General features: G+C 37.3%; 1 long non-coding RNA gene across 2 annotated transcripts in view; it reads left to right on the forward strand.

Annotated features, from left to right (window-relative positions):
* Positions 1–22029, forward strand: part of LOC118935935 (uncharacterized) — a 137096-nt gene that overhangs the window by 14566 nt on the left and 100501 nt on the right. Inside the window, exons 2-3 of one of the 2 annotated variants that reach the window (XR_005034054.2) lie at positions 1655–1738; positions 11764–11884. This is a non-coding gene — a long non-coding RNA (uncharacterized LOC118935935). Of the gene's footprint in view, positions 1–1654; positions 1739–11763; positions 11885–22029 lie in introns of those variants that run through there. The other variant, XR_008996254.1, reaches the window with a different exon arrangement.

Raw genomic sequence — 22029 nt, forward strand, 5'->3', positions numbered from 1 at the left:
TACATATACAAACTCATTTAATGCAACAACACCTTGTACTAGATGCTATTATCATTCTTATTTAAAAAATATAGAAACTGAGGCACAGATATCTACTTGTGTAAGATCCCAAAGCTATTAAGTGGCAGATACAAGATTTGAATCGAGAAAATTATATTGTTGCATCCTGAATCTGTCCAGCTGTTCTTACAAAGATTCCTGAGAAATAGATTTGTGAGTGATTTGCTGAAGCTCAACACACTGTTATATGAAGAGTTATTTTATATGTGAGCAACGACGTCTTGTAAAGTTCAGTCTAACAATCTTCAAGTGTTGATGTATCTTTAATAATAGTTTATTGTTAGGAATAACTTAAACTTTGGGGGACTAATAACATTGACTATAATTTGCTTTTTCTTTTACATATTAACAATTTAATTCAACATTTGTTGACTGTGTAGGCTTGTTGGTACGTGATATGGGACACACAAGGATAAATAAGCCCTCTATTGGCTGCCCACAAAAGCAATGACTGAAGTTTATATATATATGCCATTTTTATCCTTTACAAATATTCCTCATTTTAAAAACAACTTTGATTTGGGATGTAATAATCATTAACTTATTCTAGCAGAAAAATGTTAGTTTTTGGAATCTGATGGATGTGAATTAGAAGTCTTCTTTATTAGCCAACATGCATGACCTCCTTGGTATTATGTAATCTCAATGAGCCTCCTTTCCTTCAACTATTACATAGTGATAATAATACCTTTATTAAGGTTATTATGAGAATTAAACAGGATTATATACATAAGGTTATAACCAATAAATACTAGTTTCCTTTTTCAAAATAAAAGCATTTGGTACTTTGCTAATTTTAGTTTAAGTGAGAATTATCAATTTTGTAAGATGATTGTCAAGGCCAGTTTATGAAATATTGAAAAGTGATTGAAAATTGTGTGGCCATGCTCATGTTTCAGATGTGAACTCTATGAAGACAGTGCTATATCTGTTTTGTTTACCAGTCCATAGGACAATGAATGAAAGTGATAATAATCCACCTACTATCACTTTAAGCTATTGAAGGATGTTGTTATAGCCAGTTGAAGACTGCAATTCTTGGGTTCAAATCATGCCAGGTTACCTGGTTTGCTCATTACAAATTTATGTTTTATCAAAGTTACAAGTTCATGTTTAAAAATCATTGTAGGTCAAAGAGGTAAAATTATCAAAAAGGACCAGATTAAAAAAAAAATCTTTGCAGCCAGTATTCCAGTAATTCTCTATACCCAAGGCTGTACCCAGTGCAGTAGTGTTTTCCATCACCTATCTAGAAAATTAAAATTTTATTAAATATTAAGAAAAACCCATGTACAACTGAAAACATTGAAAGAAAATCTGTTTGAAGCATAATTAGATATTTATTTTATTCCTCATAGTAGATTTAGTTAAAACTCAGTTATCTGGTTGAAAAAATGAGTCTCCTTAAAAATTTACTATGAAATAGATAGATGAAAGAAGTGTTAACATTGAAATACTAACTCCTTATGTTAGGATTTTGGTATGTTTTACATTTTACCAAATACAATGCCATTAGAACAATCTTGTATTGTAACTATTGTCCCTAATGGGATAAGATGGGGCTAATAAATGATATTTTTTACCCAATTTTCAGAAAACTGAGAAGCAAGCAGAAGAGCAGTGGAGATGGAGTCCAAAATGTCACCTTTATCCTGAAATGTGGAGAACATGATTAGAGGTATTGGACAAGTGGGTTTACTAATCTGTACACACTTAGTCACAAGAAGGACAAATCCAGGCTAGTCTTCATGGAGGTCCTCCCTTGTCAAATGTATGGAGTTGTGTGGTGGAATGTATTCTCTCTGAGGGCAGGAAGATTCCAAAGAGAAAGGGAAGAGAAAGGGGATGAGCTACTATATTCCCAAACTCACAAGTCAGGTAAGATGCTTCTCTTCCCTAGGTAGAGATACTGGAGCTGGTGGGGGAGGGGAAATGAACGGTGCAGTGAGAGGTTGGCTGTGTTAATACAACAGAAACTCTCCTCCTGGAAGGAAATACTGGAATGAGAGATGGTTGTGTTCTCCCCAACAATTCCCATTTTAAAGATGGGAGGGTTGAGACTCAAGTATTATAAGTAGAAGGTGTTAGGACTGGGAGTAAATCATATACTCTAATTTAGGTGCATTACATCAGAGAGCCCTTGTTAATTAAGTCCATAGTATAGTGTCTTAGATTTATAGTAAAATTAGGGCTTACACATGTAAAAGTTATAGCAAATATCATAAGTTTGTGCTTTCTTTGTATTTGCTTTGTGATGAGGTGATGAACTCTATAGAAAGTATATCATATATGTTTCTATTTAGTGAGTCTTCAAATGGTGCATACATCTGAGTGAAATGACCAAGATGCCTCAGTCATGAAAGCTTACCTCGGAGAAATAGCAGAGTATACATATGTATATGCACACAAATATTTCACAGAAACACCAAAGAGATTCAGTAATGTTCATGCTAAAGCATGGAGGTTGCTAAGGAGGTTGTGAATGAGGAATTGAATTGCCATTATTTTGTGGAGTTTAAATGATTGGGAAAAATCTATGGAAAAAAGTGATCCAAAGGTGCAATTCAAAGGAAAGGACAATTTTTGGTGTTGTAGATAGGAGGAAAGTTGTTGCCAAAGACTTTTGGTACATTTAGAGAGAGCTACAAAGGCTAAAAATGAGAATCATGTATTTCAGGACACTGATGACCCTGAATGCTTTAAGGCAGCAATAGCCATGGCGAGTCAAGTCTGGACCCTACTGCATTCTGAGGCAATAAAATGTTTTAAGAATTGAATGCTGTAATATGAATTTCTAATAGTTGACCTATAATTTGTGGATAGATGGACAAAGGGTCTAAAAATCTGTGTAATGTGTACTCAGCCTTATTCACAGATATAAAAACATGTTACCAGGATTGTGCTGGGTTTCAAGCCTAGTTAGTGTCTATTTTAGCACTCATGTTGCCTGTCCTTGCTGAAACTCATTTTCCTCATTCATCAGGGTCTTTGAGTGAAATGAATGAGATAACACATGTGTAAGTACTTTGTGAATTGTGACACATTAATTAATTTTAGTTCTGAATTATGGTATCTTTATTCTAGTTTATTGTTTGAGGGCATACAGTGTGCTAAGTACATACAGAAAAACATTAGGAATTTTCTTCCTTCCAGGATTTCCAAGAAGAAAAAACAGGTTTTAGAGGCTTAGCAATTGTTCCACCATTGGATGTTTTCCCTCTAACATAGTTTCTAAAACTACTTTTTTGTGGGGAAACTAGATAAATATTTCGCTACTGGTAAACATCAGACAGCCAGACCAGATAATTGGATGTAACACTTCCATTCATACAATATAACATGTAATCTCACTCATGGAAATTGGTAAAAAATGCAGAGTAACCAAACTGGCTTTTAGGATCTAGCTGTAGCAGTCCGTTTTGGTTTATTATCTCTCCTATTTCCTAATAAACCAGTTTTGATTTTTTGTCTCTCCTAACTTGATTTGTTTATATAATGTTATGTATAGCATCTAACCTCTTAGCAAGAGCTTAATACTATGGCTTTGAATGCAATTAAGTCACAAACTGATTAAGGAATTATTTTCTAGTGCAACTAATTCCTAAACCTCAACACATTTAAAACATTCTAAAACCCTCATTTGCCTCATTTTCTGCTTGTAGCACTAATGTAGCAGGTTGCTGCCTAGGCATTATAGGGTGCTTACTTTGACTGTTGAGCTTTCCAATACTACAAATAAGGGCATAGATTGTTCAGAAAGTGTAAAGGTTCAATATCTTCCCCTGCAAAACATGGTGGAGTTATTTTATTTTTAGCTCTTAAAAATGAAGCAACTAGATAACAATAGGATACATGTTGATCTATGAGATAAAAAAGTTCCTTTGAATTACATACTAATTTGAAAAGACAAATGTCAATGGTGATGAAATTGAACCTGGAGTGTGGCATGAGACCAGGACCTGCTGGTAGGCATTGTCTAAGCCAGGAGCCTGGGCTGGCTTGGTATCTGTAGGCCTTGTGACTGTTACTCATCATGGATCCTGGGGGTAAATGACACCATCCTGTGAGATTTCTGAGTCAGTTTTGAAGGAGGTTCTCATCCAAGTTGGGCAAACATGTATAAGTAATATAAACTACCTGGGCAGCCCAACATGGAGTCAGTTCTTAGGATGAGGTAGGCAGAAAAGAGATCAAAGGAGCAATTTTTTAAGCCAATGAGAAAATTGCTGAAGTATCTTTACTCGGGGGTTAGGAGGGGCAGAATGGTGTTATGGTTTATTTTTTTTTAATTTTTTTTTATGATTTATGTTAAGCTCTTAAGTGTACTAAGAATAGATGCTTAGTTTTACTATATGGCACTTCAGTCAGTAAAGATAGCCTTATATACATGTGTCTGTATATGACATGTTATCTGTATGACATATATACATACATAACATGTATCTATGTATTACTAGTTCAACTAGTAATATGTATGTGCACTGTATAAAATGCATGTTCCCTGTATAAAATTTAGAACACTCAAAAAGAGTTTCCATCCCCATCCATGACTTTCAGCTATCCACTTTCCCTCCTGGGAGGTGAATCACAAAGGCCAGTTTCTCACTTCCTCCTTTCTTCCTCTTTGTTCTATTTATTTAAACTCCCCAAGTCCAAGAACTCCTGCTCAGAAACTTCTCAGCTTCTGCATTTTCCTGACTGCCTAAATTTAACTGTATTTATGTGACCGTCACAGCTTCCATGCTTTATTGAGTCTCCTTTAATGTCTTTTTCCAGTTCTCCCTAATAAGTTTATGTCTCATCCATACATGTTACTTGTTCCTACTCCTTAGACATCATTCCTGTCCATTGTTCTTCTCTGGTCCATCTGAAATTTCTGCTTCTTTGAGAGTGTAGTCAGGCCCCATTTCTTCTGACTGTTCCATACTCGTTGTCTTCTTCTTTGAACTCCTAGGCATCTACAAGGGGGTTTATTTGAATTCCTGTTTTCAGTATTCTAAAACAATCTCAAAATATGTTAAATAAAATATTAAGTTGCATTATTTTGGCTGGAATACACAAATCCAAAAAGAGGCACAGAAGTTAGCTAAAGCTATCTGATGTTACAATTAGAAATTTGTCTTTAATTAATGAAAAAAAATTTTAATATGCAAATAGTGCAAAATAAGATCCCTGGTGGAAAAGAATAAAAGGACTCCATGATGGGGAGAAGTTGCAAACCACTAAGTGTATACACATTGAATGCTTAGATGTCATGAGTGGTTAAGAGTATGATCTTGGAAGTCATGCAGACTTAGGTTTGTCAGTTTGCATTACCTTTTGGAACCTTGGTCTCTTGACAAGGAAATGTACAGACAAGTAAAGCACTCAGCACAATGCCTAGTAAAAGTTCAGTTCAATAGGTATTATGTGTTATTGTTGTTTATCTTATTTTGGCTGGTTTGTCTCCTATGATAGGCAGAATAGTTGCTTCTCCTCATTGTCCACATGTCCCATTCTATCCCTGGAATCTCTGAATTCACCTTACATGACAAAAGGGACTTCACAGATATGATTGAATCAAGGGCTTAAAATAAGGAGATTTTTCTGTATTATTTGTGTGTACCCACTGTAATCACAAGGGTCTTTAAAAGATGGAAGAGGAAGGCAGAATATTCAGAGAAAGATATGAGACAACAGAGCCAGTGTCAGAGTTAGAGTGTTTTGATGTGAGAAAGCTTCAACCTGCTGTTGTCAGCTTCAAAGTTGGAGGAGAGGGTCATGAGCTAAGGAGTACAAGTGGCCACTAAAAAGGAGCTGGAAAATGTAAAGAAATGGATTCTCACCTAGAGGTTCCAGAAAGGAAAACTATCTGCCAACACGTTGGCCTCAGGAGACCCAGTTCAGATTTCTGACTTCTATAACTGGAAGGTAATCAGTTTGTGATATTTAAGTCACTAAGTTAGTGATAATTTATAAAGCAGCAATAGAAAATGAATGTGTCTCCCTCCCTGGACTCTTACGAAGACCAATTTTATATGCCACAGCATCCAGAAGAGTGTTGGATATAAAGATAGTTCAATATTAGGTTTACTGAACATGGTAGCAGAGAGGCATAGCAACTTGTAAATTGCCCTTTGTGGTGGAGAAGAGGAAACCAGAGTCAGTCACAAGTCAGCTCTCTATGAATGTGGATTTCCACTACAGTACAAATTAAGTATACTGGGAAAGTCCCTATATCATTGCTAGGGACAGATCTAAACTGGCAATAAACTCATCTACAGCTCAGTTAGGGTTTTCCTGCCTCCTCTAATTACAGCTAGTTTACAAGATCAGTAATAATTGCTACCATGTATAGAGCACATAGTATGTGTGAGTCCTTGTGTTAAGTAGTTTGCACACATTATTCTATGTAATCTTCACAAAATTCCTATGGTGGTAAAAGGAAATGTAGTACTTTGTTTTTCAAACCTCATGTCATGACTCTCAATTGATCCTGAAATCAGTTTAGTGGTGAGTGATCCACTAGCAGTTTTAAACAATAAAATATGATAGAAAATATCAATGTTTTGTTTGAAGGAAGAGTAAATATAGTTTCATAAAATTTTGGTTTAATTATTTAAATATATATGTATGTGTGTGTGTATATATGTATATATAGAAAACACATACATATATTTGTACACTGGGTTGGGTTATTGTGAGAAACACACTCACTGGTCGAAACTCAGTAAGTGACACGGAGACAGAGAAGAGCGGAGCAAGGCTTTAATGATGGTCTTGCAAGATCAGGTGTCTGGCGAGCAGGCACACCTGGGGAGTTTGGTAATTTACCTCCCAGTGCGTGAGTCCCTTCCCTGGGTCCTCATTGGCTCAGTACTACAGGGTTCACATTCTTTCCCAGACATCGCCTAAGCCAGTTACATCCATATTAGGCCTTTCCTTACATTTGTCTTATTTTCATTGGTAGGTTTAAAAAACTTAAACAGGTATAGCCAAGTACTTACCAATTCCGCCTCACCCCCACTCTCAGCCTGAGCAGCTTCCTTGCATATTTTCCACCACGTGGACCTTTGTTAATACCTTACTGTTGAAATGTTTAAACCTCCTGGTGGGAATAAATCACATTTAGGTTTTATGCTTTTGCTAACAGTTATAGGACATAGTTCTTACTAAGGGTCATAGTAAAAATAGTTTCTTATAATGCGTTATATATTTTTTTAATTTTTAATTTTAATTTTTTAATTTTTAAAAATTTTGGTATTATTAATCCACAACTACATGAGGAACATTATGTTTACTAGACTCGCCCCTTCACCAAGTCCCCCCCATAAACCCCATTAGTCACTGTCCATCAGCATTGTAAGATGCTGTAAAATCACTACTTGTCTTCTCTGTGTTGCACATCCCTCCCCCTGCCCCACCCATTATACATGCTAATCGTAAGGCCCCCTTTCCTCTCCCCCACCTTATCCCTCCCTTCCCACTCCTCCCTAGTCCCTTTCCCTTTGGTAACTGTTAGTCCATTCTTGGGTTCTGTGATTCTGCTGCTGTGTTGTTCCTTCAGTTTTACCTTTGTTCTTATATTCCACATATGAATGAAATCATTTGGTACTTGTCTTTCTCCGCCTGGCTTATTTCACTGAGCATAATACCCTCTAGCTCCATCCACGTTGTTGCAAGTGGTAGGATTTGTTTTCTTCTTATGGCTGAATAATATTCCATTGTGTATATGTACCACATCTTCTTTATCCATTCATCTACTGATGGACACTTAGGTTGCTTCCATATCTTGGCTATTGTAAATAGTGCCGCCATAAACATAGGGGTGCATATATTTTTCTGAGTCTGAGAAGTTGTATTCTTTGGGTAAATTCCAAGGAGTGGGATTCCCAGGTCAAATGGTATTTCTATTTTTAGTTTTTTGAGGAACCTCCATATTGCTTTCCACAATGGTTGAACTAGCTTACATTCCCACCAGCAATGCAGGAGGGTTCCCCTTTCTCCGCATCCTCGCCAGCATTTGTTCTTAGTCTTTTTGATGCTGGCCACTCTTACTCGTATGAGGTGATATCTCATTGTGGTTTTAATTTGCATTTTTCTGATGATTAGTGATGTGGAGCATCTTTTCATGTGTCTGTTGGCCATCTGAATTTCTTTTTTGGAGAAGTGTCTGTTCAGCTCCTCTGCCCATTTTTTAATTGGATTGTTTGTGTTTTGTTTGTTGAGGTGCGTGAGCCCTTTATATATTTTGGATGTCAACCCTTTATCGGATCTGTCATCTATGAATATATTCTCCCATTCTGTAGGATGGCTTTTTGTTCTATTGATGGTGCCCTTTGCTGTACAGAAGCTTTTTAGCTTGATACAGTCTCACTTGTTCATTTTTGCTGTTGTTTCCCTTGCCCGGGGAGATATGTTTATGAAGAAGTCACTCATGTTTATGTCCAAGAGATTTTTGCCTATGTTTTTTTCTAAGAGTTTTATGGCTTCATGGCTTACATTCAGGTCTTTGATCCATTTTGAATTTACTTTTGTGTATGGGGTTAGACAATGATCTAGTTTTATTCTCTTACATGTAGCTGTCCAGTTTTGCAAACACCAGCTGTTGAAGAGGCTGTCATTTCTCCATTGTATGTCCATGGCTCCTTTATCATATATTAATTGACCATATATGTTTGGGTTAATGTGTGGAGTCTCTTTTCTGTTCCACTAGTTTGTGGCTCTGTTCTTGTGCCAGTACCAAATTGTCTTTATTACGGTGGCTTTGTAGTAGAGCTTGAAGTTGGGGAGCGAGAACCCCCCCACTTTATTCTTCCTTCTCAGGATTGCTTTAGCTATTCAGGGTCTTTGGTGGTTCCATATGAATTTTTAACTATTTGTTCCAGTTCGTTGAAGAATGCTGTTGGTAATTTAATAGGGATTGCATTGAATCTGTTGATTGCTTTGGGCAGGATGGCCATTTTGACAATATTAATTCTTCCTAGCCAAGAGCAAGGGATGAGTTTCCATTTGTTAGTGTCCTCTTTAATTTTTCTTGAGAATGTCTTGTAGTTTTCGGGGTATAGATCTTTCACTTCCTTGGTTAGGTTTATTCCTAGGTATTTTATTCTTTTTGATGCAATTGTGAATGGAATTGTTTTCCTGATTTCTCTTTCCATTAGTTCATTGTTAGTGTATAGGAAAACCTCAGATTTCTGTGTATTAATTTTGTATCCTGCAACTTTGCTGTATTCCGATATTAGTTCTAGTAGTTTTGGAGTGAATGTGTTATATTTAGAACATTTAAGAACCACTAATGAAGTGGTTAAGACTATAAGATGTAGCAACAGGGCTATCTGGGTTTAATCCCAATTCTATTTTTTAGTAGCTCTGTGATCTTGAGTATGTTACTTATTCTATCTGCTACCTCCTCTCATCAGGTCCATCTCATAAGACCTTTTTTGAGGGTTAAATAGTTTAATCCAAATAAAGTACTTAGAACAATGCCTTGGTAAGTAATACTCAGTTAATGTTACTTTCCCAATGTTACATGGTTCATAAGTGGTGGAACTGGGCAGATTTCTGTTGTGTTTGATAAAATCTAGAGTGATATTTTGAAAACTGGGGAAGGCTTTCACTTATAACATCCACATCTGTTGAATTCTTATGTACAAATATGACTTTTTATAGAAGGGGAACCTCCATCTCTTGCTTCACATTTACTTAAAGGCACTATACTAATAATTCTAGCAACTGTCCCTACCCTTTAGGCTCTTTCCAAGAAATCATCTGATAACTGAATTAAGACTGAGAAAAGAAAATGCGACAGTTCATAGGCCTTTTCTCCAACTTTTCAGAGCCAATCTCTCAACCAGAGGCATGTAGTTCCCACCATATATCCCATTACAGTCACTGTCCATCAGCAGAGGAAGATGCTATAGAGTCACTACTTGTCTTCTCTGTGTTGTACAGCCCTCCCCATGCCTGCCCCCTACATTATGTCTGCTAATTGTAATGCCCCTTTTTCCCCCTTATCCCTCCCTTTCCACCCATCCTCCCCAGTCCCTTTCCCTTTGGTAACTGTTAGTCCATTCTTGGGTTCTGTGATTCTGCTGCTGTTTTGTTCCTTCAGTTTTTTCTTTGTTGTTATATTTCACAGATGAAGCTCCACTCATTCTTATTTGAATCAAAAGATTCCCAGATGATTCACATATGCTATAAAGTTTGAGAAGAACTATATTAAATGATATATGGAAACCTGTGACTTGTCTGCCAAGAAGGCTGTCAGTGTCCAGAATTTCATAATTAAATGCCACTAATTTATTATTTCAGAGCACAGAGCTAAAGATGATCTTGGTGGCTTCAAAGAGCTAATGTCTTACAGTTTAAACTACAGTCTAAGATGATGACTTAGACACAAATGAGAGTAGATGTGTTAAATGTTTGGGACTGTTTTAGTGGGGGGTTATGGATATTTTGATGTTGTTTTCAATAAAGGGTATGTGTTGTTATAGACCTGTATGAGTGTGGATAAGCAATATATTTCCTTAGTCTTTATTTGAGTGTCTGACTAGTTGGAGAAGCTAGACATGTATAACCAGTTTAGTCTTAACAAACATGTTCAGAAAATAATATGTAGACTTCCACCTAGTCCCTTTTCTATGTACAGCCTCCTGTAATCTTGGTACTGCAACAGATAAAGAAGCTGATAGGAGTCCAAAATTCCCTGGGTACCTTTGTGAATCACTTTGCATGATTCACATATGTACCTTCATAGAATGGCTTTTAATAACAAGGGATATTTGAAGATGAAAAAATTAGAGTAACTGAGTCCATTAAATTGTAGGCCATTTTTTTGTAAGACTTTCCTGGTACAATATGTTTTCAATCCTGTTTTTTATATTAATTTTTGCTTAGAGTTTGAACCCTCTATTCATGAAAAATTGAATGAAGTTCTTTAGCTGCTCAGCTTTGTAATTAGGAAGTACAATGTGAATGCTTGTTATTATTCTTCAGCCACATCCCTACTAGTAAGTAAAGAATAGAATTTAGGCCATGATTCAGGCGATACAGGCTTTATTTTCAAAACTTGAATGGAAGATTATGGTTTTGGATGGTTAGGGAAATGCTCTGCTCTTTCTGAAAGGAGAATTTTAGAAAAACATAGCTTCCTGGAAAACACACAGGGTACTAAAAATGCAGAGAGTTTGCATCAACCTTTAAATAATTTTGTAAAGGACTAAAATTATGATGCTCCTTATGAGGAAACTTATGAGCTTGCTTGTTTGTCTCCACTCTGTGGCCTGCAATAAAGAGATGGCTGTAGGGGAAGGGCTAACAGGACCTGGCACCCAGGGCTTCTGTCCTTGGCCTCTTGAGAATCTCATCAAGCACTGTGGCTACCCCTTGCCCCAGGGAAAATGTGGACATCTCTGCCACCTTTAGCATCCAGGCCTAGCTAAGGGCACACTACCCTTTCTGAATTAACCACAGCACAGCTGAGACGACTCTGTAGCCCCTGATAATGTTTACCAGAGGTCAGGGAAAACAACAGAGAATTATAATAAGATAAAAATAACTGCTCACAAGATGTGTCCTGCTCTTCATAGTGCACAGAACTCATCTTCACTTAACATGAGTACTAGGAAGAAGAGAGTAATTTAGGAAGTTCTCTTTGTTTTAATCTTCCCCAGAGCTGCACCACCTTATGTCTGACTGACTTTTCCCCTTTCTCTCACTTAGGAGGAGAAGGTTCTCGGATGATTCAGCAATCACTTCTTCACAGTTTTGAACTCAGAGGCTTATCTGATATGAGGGGCGGAGCCTAATAAGGATTACATCCTGTGAAATGTGGAAATAAAATGCCTTGAGAGTTCAGTATCCTATTACTGCCATTCTCAAAGGGAAAACTTAATAGGCTACAGATACTTAAAAAAGCAAGCAAAAAACCAACCAAACAATGAACACCTAAAAAAAAAATCCGGAGTAAGCTGTAAGCTAGTGCTTTTGCACCCTAAAATTTCACAGTGAGAAAGATTTCTTAGAATGTGTGTTACCTCATGTGCTGTTAGTGGGCCTGAGTACAGCCACAGGGACTTGTCAGCTTCATCTCTGAACTAGATCAGTGCATGCTCTTGGTTATTGGCACAGCTGGACAAAGGGGGCAGGTCCCTCACCACTTGGTAGAGAGCAGAGGGAATTTATTGACTTACTCAGAAAGTATTTATTGCGACTCTGAGTGCTAGCATTGCTCTAGATGGGGGAGACACAGCAGTGAAGAAAAGAGAGTGTCATTGCTCTTCTGTGTGTTCTTCCCTTATGTTGTAGGGGTTGGGGCTGATTGGGGTGTCACAGACAATAGGGGCAATAAAGAAATACATGCCTCTGTTTGACAGATTGGCTTTGAAAAGATGGAAAAAGGGCCTATGGATTCTCAGTCGGTGCATGCAGGAGAGAGTATTAAAGGGTTCCCAGCAGCTCCACTGAAAGCGGTTTTCCTGGAAGCACCACATACACAGTGACAGTAGTTTTGGTGCATGCTGTCTTTCTCCTGTTTGTTTTCCCAAACTCTCATTTGTCTTTTTGTGTTGTCTCTATTGAGAACTAAAGGCACATGAACTCTTTAAATCATGTGAATATATTAGGTTATATATTTTTGGAGTTCAGCATTATATATGCCACCTTCTCGCCATTATTAAGAGAGCACCTAAAACTAGGTTGGAAAGCAGGACAATCAGAGAGAGGACTTCAGTGTAGAGTACCACACCACACCATATATATATGATCAGGGTTGACTTCCTTCTCTAAACGATCAAATGTCCTAACATGTACTCTTTCTAGAGATTCCTAGATTGTATAATTCCTGTTTGTACAAATTTTAAATTTGCAGTAAGTTCCTCAAAGATACTCTCCCTTACTGATTAAAAACTTCTTAAGGTTTTTAAAAAATGCCTCCCTAGGATTCTCATCATCAATCCAGAAGTGGTCTCCAGGATCCCAAGTTTAAATGCTGATTGAAAATCAGACTTGCCTTGTAGAATAATTGACTCTCCCTTTTGAGATAATTTATCTATAACTGTAGAGCAACCTTATTCATACTAGTTTATTGTTAATTCATTTCATAAATACTTACTGAGGGTCTATTGTGTACAAGGCATTATTCCAGGTGATACAGAAGTGAATAAAATATACAAATATTACCTCTACCCTCCTAGATTTCATGTTTTAGTGAGAGGAGACAGATAATAAAATAAAGTACAATAAATGCTATGGGGAAAAATAATGCAGAGAAAATGACTTAGGAGTTGTAACTCTTGGGGGGAAAATAAATTCTCAGCTGGGGGCAAATTACCTTTGAAGCTGAAATTAGTCAGGGAGAAATAAAATGGGAGAAACCTGTTTATTGCTTACAAGCAGTCATTCACTTCTGCTTGCCCGTGTCTCTCATGACTCAGCTGTAAAAAGAGACCCCACCAAACCTCTTTGGTCCAGATATACCCTTGCTCCCCCTACCCTTGTAATCACCTATTGATATGGAGATGGACTACTTCTCTCCACCTTTGCAAACACCTATTGATATAGAGATGCTCTAAGGCCAGGTGAGAGATTCTGAATATATTACAATTTTACCCACAGGAGTATTGAAGGGTTTGAAATAATAAATTGAGCCTTCTGGGAGGACTCACTAAGAAGGTTATGTTTGAGTAAAGATCTAAAAAGGGCATGATATATCTGGGTGAGTAATGTTTTAGATAGAGTGCACTGCAGGGGCAGAAGCCCTGATGAGGGAATTTTTACCCCCAGTTTTATTGAGATATAATCGATATACATCACTGTATAAGCTTAAGGTGTTAAGTATAATGGTTTGACTAACATATGTTGTGAAATACAGCAATACATTTAGTGAAAATCTATTATCTTATATAAATAAAATAAAAAGAGAAAGAAAAAAGAAAAAAATTGCTTATGATGAGAACTCTAAGGATATTTTCCCCTTAACAACTTTCATATATGGGTCTCTGCTTTTCAAAAGTTCACGTTATACCACTTTGCTTTTATGAAAGACCTATTTTAGTACAGCAGTCCCCACTTATCTGTGATTTCACTTTCTGTGGTTTCAATGACCTGTGGTCAGCCACAATGCAGAAGCAGATGATCCTCTTTCTGACCTATTATCAGGTCAATAGTAGCCTAAAGCTGTCACAATACCTGTCATTCACCTTTCTTTATCTCATCACATGGTGTTTTATCATCTCACATCAGCACAAGAAGGGTGAGTGCAGTATAATGACATATTTTGAGAGAGAGACCACATTCACGTAACTTTTATTACAGTATGTTGTTATAATTTTCTATTTTATTATTGCTAAACTCTTACTGTGCCTAATTTATAAATTAAGCTTTATCATAGGTATGTGTAGGGAAAAGCATAGTATATATAGGGTTCAGTACTATTCATGATTTTAGGCATCCACTGGGGGTCTTGGAAAGTATCCCCTGTGGAAAATGGGGGACTACTGCACTTGTTTTCACTAACTGAAAGAAATCCAGAGATGATTTTTATTTTTACTGAAAAAAAAAGGTGAAAAGCATTTTGTTTTGCACTGAGCTGTTACAGAGGTTATGCATACCCCTAGCAGAGAGAGTGGCCCTGCCAAGCTCCTTCCTGGGGGGAACTACACTCAACATCTCAGCATCAAGCCGCCATGGCTTTGAACTGTGTGAACATTTGTGCTTTATCTTGATTTATTCTGTGCATCCATTAGCATAATGTCACCTAAGGTAGCAGAAAAGCCTGAGAGGTTTTTTTTGGATTTGGGAACAGTCAAAAAATGTTTCCATATAAACTAATGGCACTTGCTTTTCACTCTATGCTATTTAGGCTTACAAAAGGTTTCATAAAAATGCTCTACTTTCAGATAGTGGGGGAAACCTGTATATCATATAGCAGTGTTAACTATAGGCATCATGCTGTACATCATCTCTCCAATACTTACTTATCTTGAATTCAGAATTTTGTACCTTTGGACCATCTTTCTCCAATTCCCTTTCCCCCCACCTGCCTGTTTATGGTAACCACAAATGTGACCTCTTTTTCTATGAGTTTGGTTTTCTTAGATTCCACATGTAAGTGAAATCATACAGTATTTGTCTTTGTCTGACTTATTTCACATGGCATAATGCCTTCAAGGTCCATCCATGTTGTTGCAAATGGCAGAATTTCATTGTATTTTTCTGTGGGTGAACAATATTCCATTATGTATATACATATACCCCACACCCTTTTTTAAAATTTTAAGTATCATTGATATACAATCTTATATTGGTTTGACGTATACAACACAATGGTTCAGCAGTTACAGACATTATTAAATCCTTACCCCAACTAATGCAGTTACTATCTGTCAACACAGAAAGATGTTACAGAATCATTGACTATATTCTCCATGCTTCACTTCCATCCCTGTGACCAACTTATATTATGATTGGGACTTTTGTGCACCTTTATATCCCTTACTCACCCCAGTTACCCACCCTGAACCCTCCCCCATGGTAACCACCAGTAACTTCTTGGTTTCTCTGTGTCTACTGCTGTTTTGTTGATTTTGTATTTAGATTCCATAAATAAATGAATCTTCCTCTGGTTTTTGTCATTCTCTGCCTGCTTACTTCACTTGGCATAATACCCTTTAGGTCTATCTATGTTGTCAGCATATGGTAGGATTTCTTTCTCTTTTATAGCTGAATAATATTCCACTATGTATATGTACCACATATTCTTTTTTTTTTTTTTTTTTTTAGATAATTATTTTTTATTGAAGGGTAGTTGACACACAGTATTACATTACATTAGTTTCAGGTGTACAACACAGTGATTCAACATTTATATACATGATAATTCTAAGTACCAGCTATCACCATACCAAGTTGTTACAATATTTTGACTATATTCCTTATGCTATACATTACATCCCGGTTGCTTATTTATTTTACAATTGGAAGTGTGTACTTTTTCTTGGTTGTTGTTGTTAGGGCATCTCTCATTTTTATTGATCAAATGGTTGTTAACAACAATAAAATTCTGTATAGGGGAGTCAATGCTCAATGCACAATCATTAATCCACCCCAAGCCTAATTTTCGTCAGTCTCCAATCTTCTGAAGCATAACGAACAAGTTCTTACATGGAGAACAAATTCTTACATGGTGAATAAGTTACATGGTGAACAGTACAAGGGCAGTCATCACAGAAACTTTTGGTTTTGCTCATGCATTATGAACTATAAACAGTCAGTTCAAATATGAATACACATTTGATTTTTATACTTGATTTATATGTGGATACCACATTTCTCTCTTTATTATTTTTAATAAGATGCTGAAGTGGTAGGTAGATACAACATAAAGGTAGAAAACATAGTTTAGTGTTGTAAGAGAGCAAATGTAGATGATCAGGTGTGTGCCTGTAGACTATGTGTTAATCCAAGCTAGACAAGGGCAATAAAACATCCACATATGCAGAAGATTTCTCTCAGAACAGGGGGGGTGAGGTTCTAAGCCTCACCTCTGTTGATCCCCAATTTCTCACCTGATGACCCCCCAGCGACTGTGCCTGTCTTAGGTTGTTCCTCCCTTGAGGAATCTTACCCTTCTCTGGCTAACCAGTCATCTTCCGGGGCCACACAGGGAAATGTTAAGTTGGTAAGTGAGAGAGAAGCCTTATTGTTTGAAATTGTTAGCTTTTTATTTCTTTGCATATTTATGCCCTGTGGCTTCTATGCCCAGCATTTGTCTTGAGGTATCTTTACCACTTGGAGGAGTTATGATACTCGGTAAATTTGATATGAGGCACGAATTCTATTTAAGAATTCGTTGTAATTAGGAAGGAAGAAGAAAAGCTATAGAAGTAGCAGGCGGGAGAAAACATGGGAAGATTGATTATTTCTTTGACATATCTTCTTGTAGAGTAACTTCAGCATGTATATATTTTAAGCTACTACTTAAATTGCGCACACACATTAACATAATAGGAGTATAGTTACATAACCAAAGCATACCTGTAATTACCAGCCATCTCCAGTGAAACCAAGAAAACCAGTTAGGCACCCTAGGCATTTGTGAAAACTTATCAATGATATGATGGTTATTATCTAACTGAATTTGAATAGTTTGAGAAAAATCAGACAAATTAAAACAACCCATTCCTGGGCACTGTTCACATCCCATATGTTCTTTTAACAGTAAATAGTCTGTAGTTGTAAGATTTTGGAGCGCTACAATTTGCACTTCTCCTAATTCTTGGTTGAGTTCCAACAGTATAGATCCAGTCAAATTTGTTGTTTTACTGTATGCACAGGCCAGCTTAGATAACTCCTTCATTCCCATGGCAAGTCCAGGAGCTGGTGGGATGAGTGCATCTACAGCTGTAGCAGTGCGTGGATCTTTGTTGGGGTTTTTTGATGATCATCTTCTGGCATGAGTCTTCCCGAGAGTGATGATGTTGGAAGTTCTCTTTCATATCGTTTCTTAGTTCATTTTCGGGGTAGCCCAATTAGGCTTTGATCCTCTGTATAAACACAAACAGACCCTTTGCCTACACTTTTATATGTCCTTTATATCATTGTGTAGAACTCATTAGAGGTCACCACATAGGAACTGCATTTTTTTTTTTTTTTTAATCATTAATCTACACTTACATGACGAATACTTACGAATACTTTGTTTACTAGGCTCTCCCCTATACCAGGTCCCCCCTATATACTCCTTTACAGTCACTGTCCATCAGCGTAGCAACCTGTTGTAGAATCACTACTTGTCTTCTCTGTGTTGTACAGCCCTCCCCTTTCTCCCACCCCGCTATGGATGCTAATCTTAATACCCCCCTACTTCTCCCCCCCTTATCCCTCCCTACCCACCCATCCTCCCCAGTCCCTTTCCCTTTGGTACCTGTTAGTCCATTCTTGAGTTCTGTGATTCTGCTGCTGTTTTGTTCCTTCAGTTTTTCCTTTGTTCTTATATTCCACAGATGAGTGAAATCATTTGGTATTTCTCTTTCTCTGCTTGGCTTGTTTCACTGAGCAAAATACCCTCCAGCTCCATCCATGTTGCTGCAAATGGTTGGATTTGCCCTTTTCTTATGGCTGAGTAGTATTCCATTGTGTATATGTACCACATCTTCTTTATCCATTCATCTATCGATGGACATTTAGGTTGCTTCCAATTCTTGGCTATTGTAAATAGTGCTGCGATAAACATAGGGGTGCACTGATCTTTCTCATACTTGATTGCTGCATTCTTAGGGTAAATTCCTAGGAGTGCAATTCCTGGGTCAAATGGTAAGTCTGTTTTGAGCATTTTGATGTACCTCCATACTGCTTTCCACAATGGTTGAACAAGTTTACATTCCCACCAGCAGTGTAGGAGGGTTCCCCTTTCTCCACAGCCTCGCCAACATTTGTTGTTGTTTGTCTTTTGGATGGCAGCCATCTTTACTGGTGTGAGGTGATACCTCATTGTAGTTTTAATTTGCATTTCTCTGATAATTAGCGATGTGGAGCATCTTTTCATGTGTCTGTTGGCCATCTGTATTTCTTTTTTGGAGAACCGTCTGTTCAGTTCCTCTGCCCATTTTTTAATTGGGTTATTTGTTTTTTGTTTGTTGAGGCGTGTGAGCTCTTTATATATTCTGGACGTCAAGCCTTTATCGGATGTGTCATTTTCAAAGATATTCTCCCATACTGTAGGGTTTCTTTTTGTTCTATTGATGGTGTCTTTTGCTGTACAGAAGCTTTTCAGCTTAATATAGTCCCACTTGTTCATTTTTGCTGTTGTTTTCCTTGCCCGGGGAGATATGTTCAAGAAGAGGTCACTCATGTTTATGTCTAAGAGGTTTGTGCCTATGTTTTCTTCCAAGAGTTTAATGGTTTCATGACTTACATTCAGGTCTTTGATCCATTTTGAGTTTACTTTTGTATATGGGGTTAGACGATGGTCCAGTTTCATTCTCCTACATGTAGCTGTCCAGTTTTGCCAGCACCATCTGTTGAAGAGACTGTCATTTCGCCATTGTATGTCCATGGCTCCTTTATCAAATATTAATTGACCATATATGTCTGAGTTAATGTCTGGATTCTCTAGTCTGTTCCATTGGTCTGTGGCTCTGTTCTTGTGCCAGTACCAAATTGTCTTGATTACTATGGCTTTATAATAGAGCTTGAAGTTGGGGAGTGAGATCCCCCCTACTTTATTCTTCTTTCTCAGGATTGCTTTGGCTATTCGGGGTCTTTGGTGGTTCCATATGAATTTTTGAATTATTTGATCCAGTTCATTGAAGAATGTTGCTGGTAGTTTCATAGGGATTGCATCAAATCTGTATATTGCTTTGGGCAGGATGGCCATTTTGACGATATTAATTCTTCCTAGCCATGAGCATGGGATGCGTTTCCATCTGTTAGTGTCCCCTTTAATTTCTTTTAAGAGTGACTTGTAGTTTTCAGAATATAAGTCTTTCACTTCTTTGGTTAGGTTTATTCCTAGGTATTTTATTTTTTTTGATGCAATTGTGAATGGAGTTGTTTTCCTGATTTCTCTTTCTGTTGGTTCATTGTTGGTATATAGGAAAGCCACAGATTTCTGTGTGTTGATTTTGTATCCTGCAACTTTGCTGTATTCCGATATCAGTTCTAGTAGTTCTGGGGTGGAGTCTTTAGGGTTTTTTATGTACAGTATCATGTCATCTGCAAATAGTGACAGTTTGACTTCTTCTTTGCCAATCTGGATTCCTTGTATTTTTTTGTTTTGTCTGATTGCCGTGGCTAGGACCTCTAGTACAATGTTAAATAACAGTGGGGAGAGTGGGCATCCCTGTCTAGTTCCCGATCTCAGCGGAAATGCTTTCAGCTTCTCGCTATTCAATATAATGTTGGCTGTGGGTTTTTCATAGATGGCCTTTATTATGTTGAGGTACTTGCCCTCTATTCCCATTTTGCTGAGAGTTTTTATCATGAATGGATGTTGAACTTTGTCAAATGCTTTTTCAGCATCTATGGAGATGATCATGTGGTTTTTGTCTTTCTTTTTGTTGATGTGGTGGATGATATTGATGGACTTTCGAATGTTGTGCCATCCTTGCATCCCTGGGATGAATCCCACTTGGTCATGGTGTACGATGGTTTTGATGTATTTTTGAATTCGGTTTGCTAAAATTTTGTTGAGTATTTTTGCGTCTACGTTCATCAGGGATATTGGTCTATAGTTTTCTTTTTTGGTGGTGTCTTTGCCTGGTTTTGGTATTAGGGTGATGTTAGCTTCATAGAATGAGTTTGGGAGTATCCCCTCCTCTTCTATTTCTTGGAAAACTTTAAGGAGAATGGGTATTATGTCTTCCCTGTATGTCTGATAAAATTCCGAGGTAAATCCATCTGGCCCGGGGGTTTTGTTCTTTGGTAGTTTTTTGATTACCGCTTCAATTTCGTTGCTGGTAATTGGTCTGTTTAGATTTTCTGTTTCTTTTTGGGTCAGTCTTGGAAGGTTGTATTTTTCTAGGAAGTTGTCCATTTCTCCTAGGTTTCCCAGCTTGTTAGCATATAGGTTTTCATAGTAGTCTCTAATAATTCTTTGTATTTCTGCGGGATCTGTTGTGATTTTTCCTTTCTCATTTCTGATACTGTTGATTTGTGTTGACTCTCTTTTCCTCTTAATAAGTCTGGCTAGAGGCTTATCTATTTTGTTTATTTTCTCGAAGAACCAGCTCTTGGTTTCATTGATTTTTGCTATTGTTTTATTCTTCTCAATTTTATTTATTTCTTCTCTGATCTTTATTATGTCCCTCCTTCTGCTGACCTTAGGTCTCATTTGTTCTTCTTTTTCCAATTTTGATAGTTGTGACATTAGACCGTTCATTTGGGATTGCTCTTCCTTTTTTAAATATGCTTGGAGTGCTATATACTTTCCTCTTAAGACTGCTTTTGCTGCGTCCCACAGAAGTTGGGGCTTAGTGTTGTTGTTGTCATTTGTTTCCATATATTGCTGGATCTCCATTTTGATTTGGTCATTGATCCATTGATTATTTAGGAGCGTGTTGTTTAGCCTCCATGTGTTTGTGAGCCTTTTTGCTTTCTTTGAACAGTTTATTTCTAGTTTAATGCCTTTGTGGTCTGAAAAGTTGGTTGGTAGGATTTCAATCTTTTGGAATTTACTGAGGCTCTTTTTGTGTCCTAGTATGTGGTCTATTCTGGAGAATGTTCCATGTGCACTTGAGAAGAACGTGTATCCTGTTGCTTTTGGATGTAGAGTTCTGTAGATGTCTATTAGGTCCATCTGTTCTAGTGTGTTGTTCAGTGCCTCTGTGTCCTTACTTATTTTCTGTCTGGTGGATCTGTCCTTTGGAGTGAGTGGTGTGTTGAAGTCTCCTAGAATGAATGCGTTGCATTCTATTTCCTCCTTTAGTTCTGTTAATATTTGTTTCAGGTGTGTTGGTGCTCCTGTATTGGGTGCATATATATTTATAATGGTTATATCCTCTTGATGGACTGAGCCCTTTATCATTATGTAATGTCCTTCTTTGTCTTTTGTTACTTTCTTTATTTTGAAGTCTGTTTTGTCTGATACCAGAATTGCAACACCTGCTTTCTTCTCTCTGTTGTTTGCTTGAAATATCTTTTTCCATCCCTTGACTTTAAGTCTGTGCGCGTCTTTGGGTTTGAGGTGAGTCTCTTGTAAGCAGCATATGGATGGATCTTGCTTTTTTATCCATTCTATTACTCTGTGTCTTTTGATTGGTGCATTCAGTCCATTTACATTTAGGGTGATTATTGAAAGGTATGAATTTATTGCCATTGCAGGCTTTAAGTTTGTGGTTACCAAAGGTTTAGGGTTAGCTTCTTTACTGTCTTACTGTCTAACTTAACTCGCTTGTTGAGCTATTATAAACACAATCTGATGATTCTTTATTTCTCTCCCTTCTTATTCCTCCTCCTCCCTTCTTCATATGTTGGGTGTTTTGTTGTGTG

This window comes from Manis pentadactyla, chromosome 3 (assembly GCF_030020395.1).
Source record: "Manis pentadactyla isolate mManPen7 chromosome 3, mManPen7.hap1, whole genome shotgun sequence".
NCBI classification, from domain to species: domain Eukaryota; kingdom Metazoa; phylum Chordata; class Mammalia; order Pholidota; family Manidae; genus Manis; species Manis pentadactyla.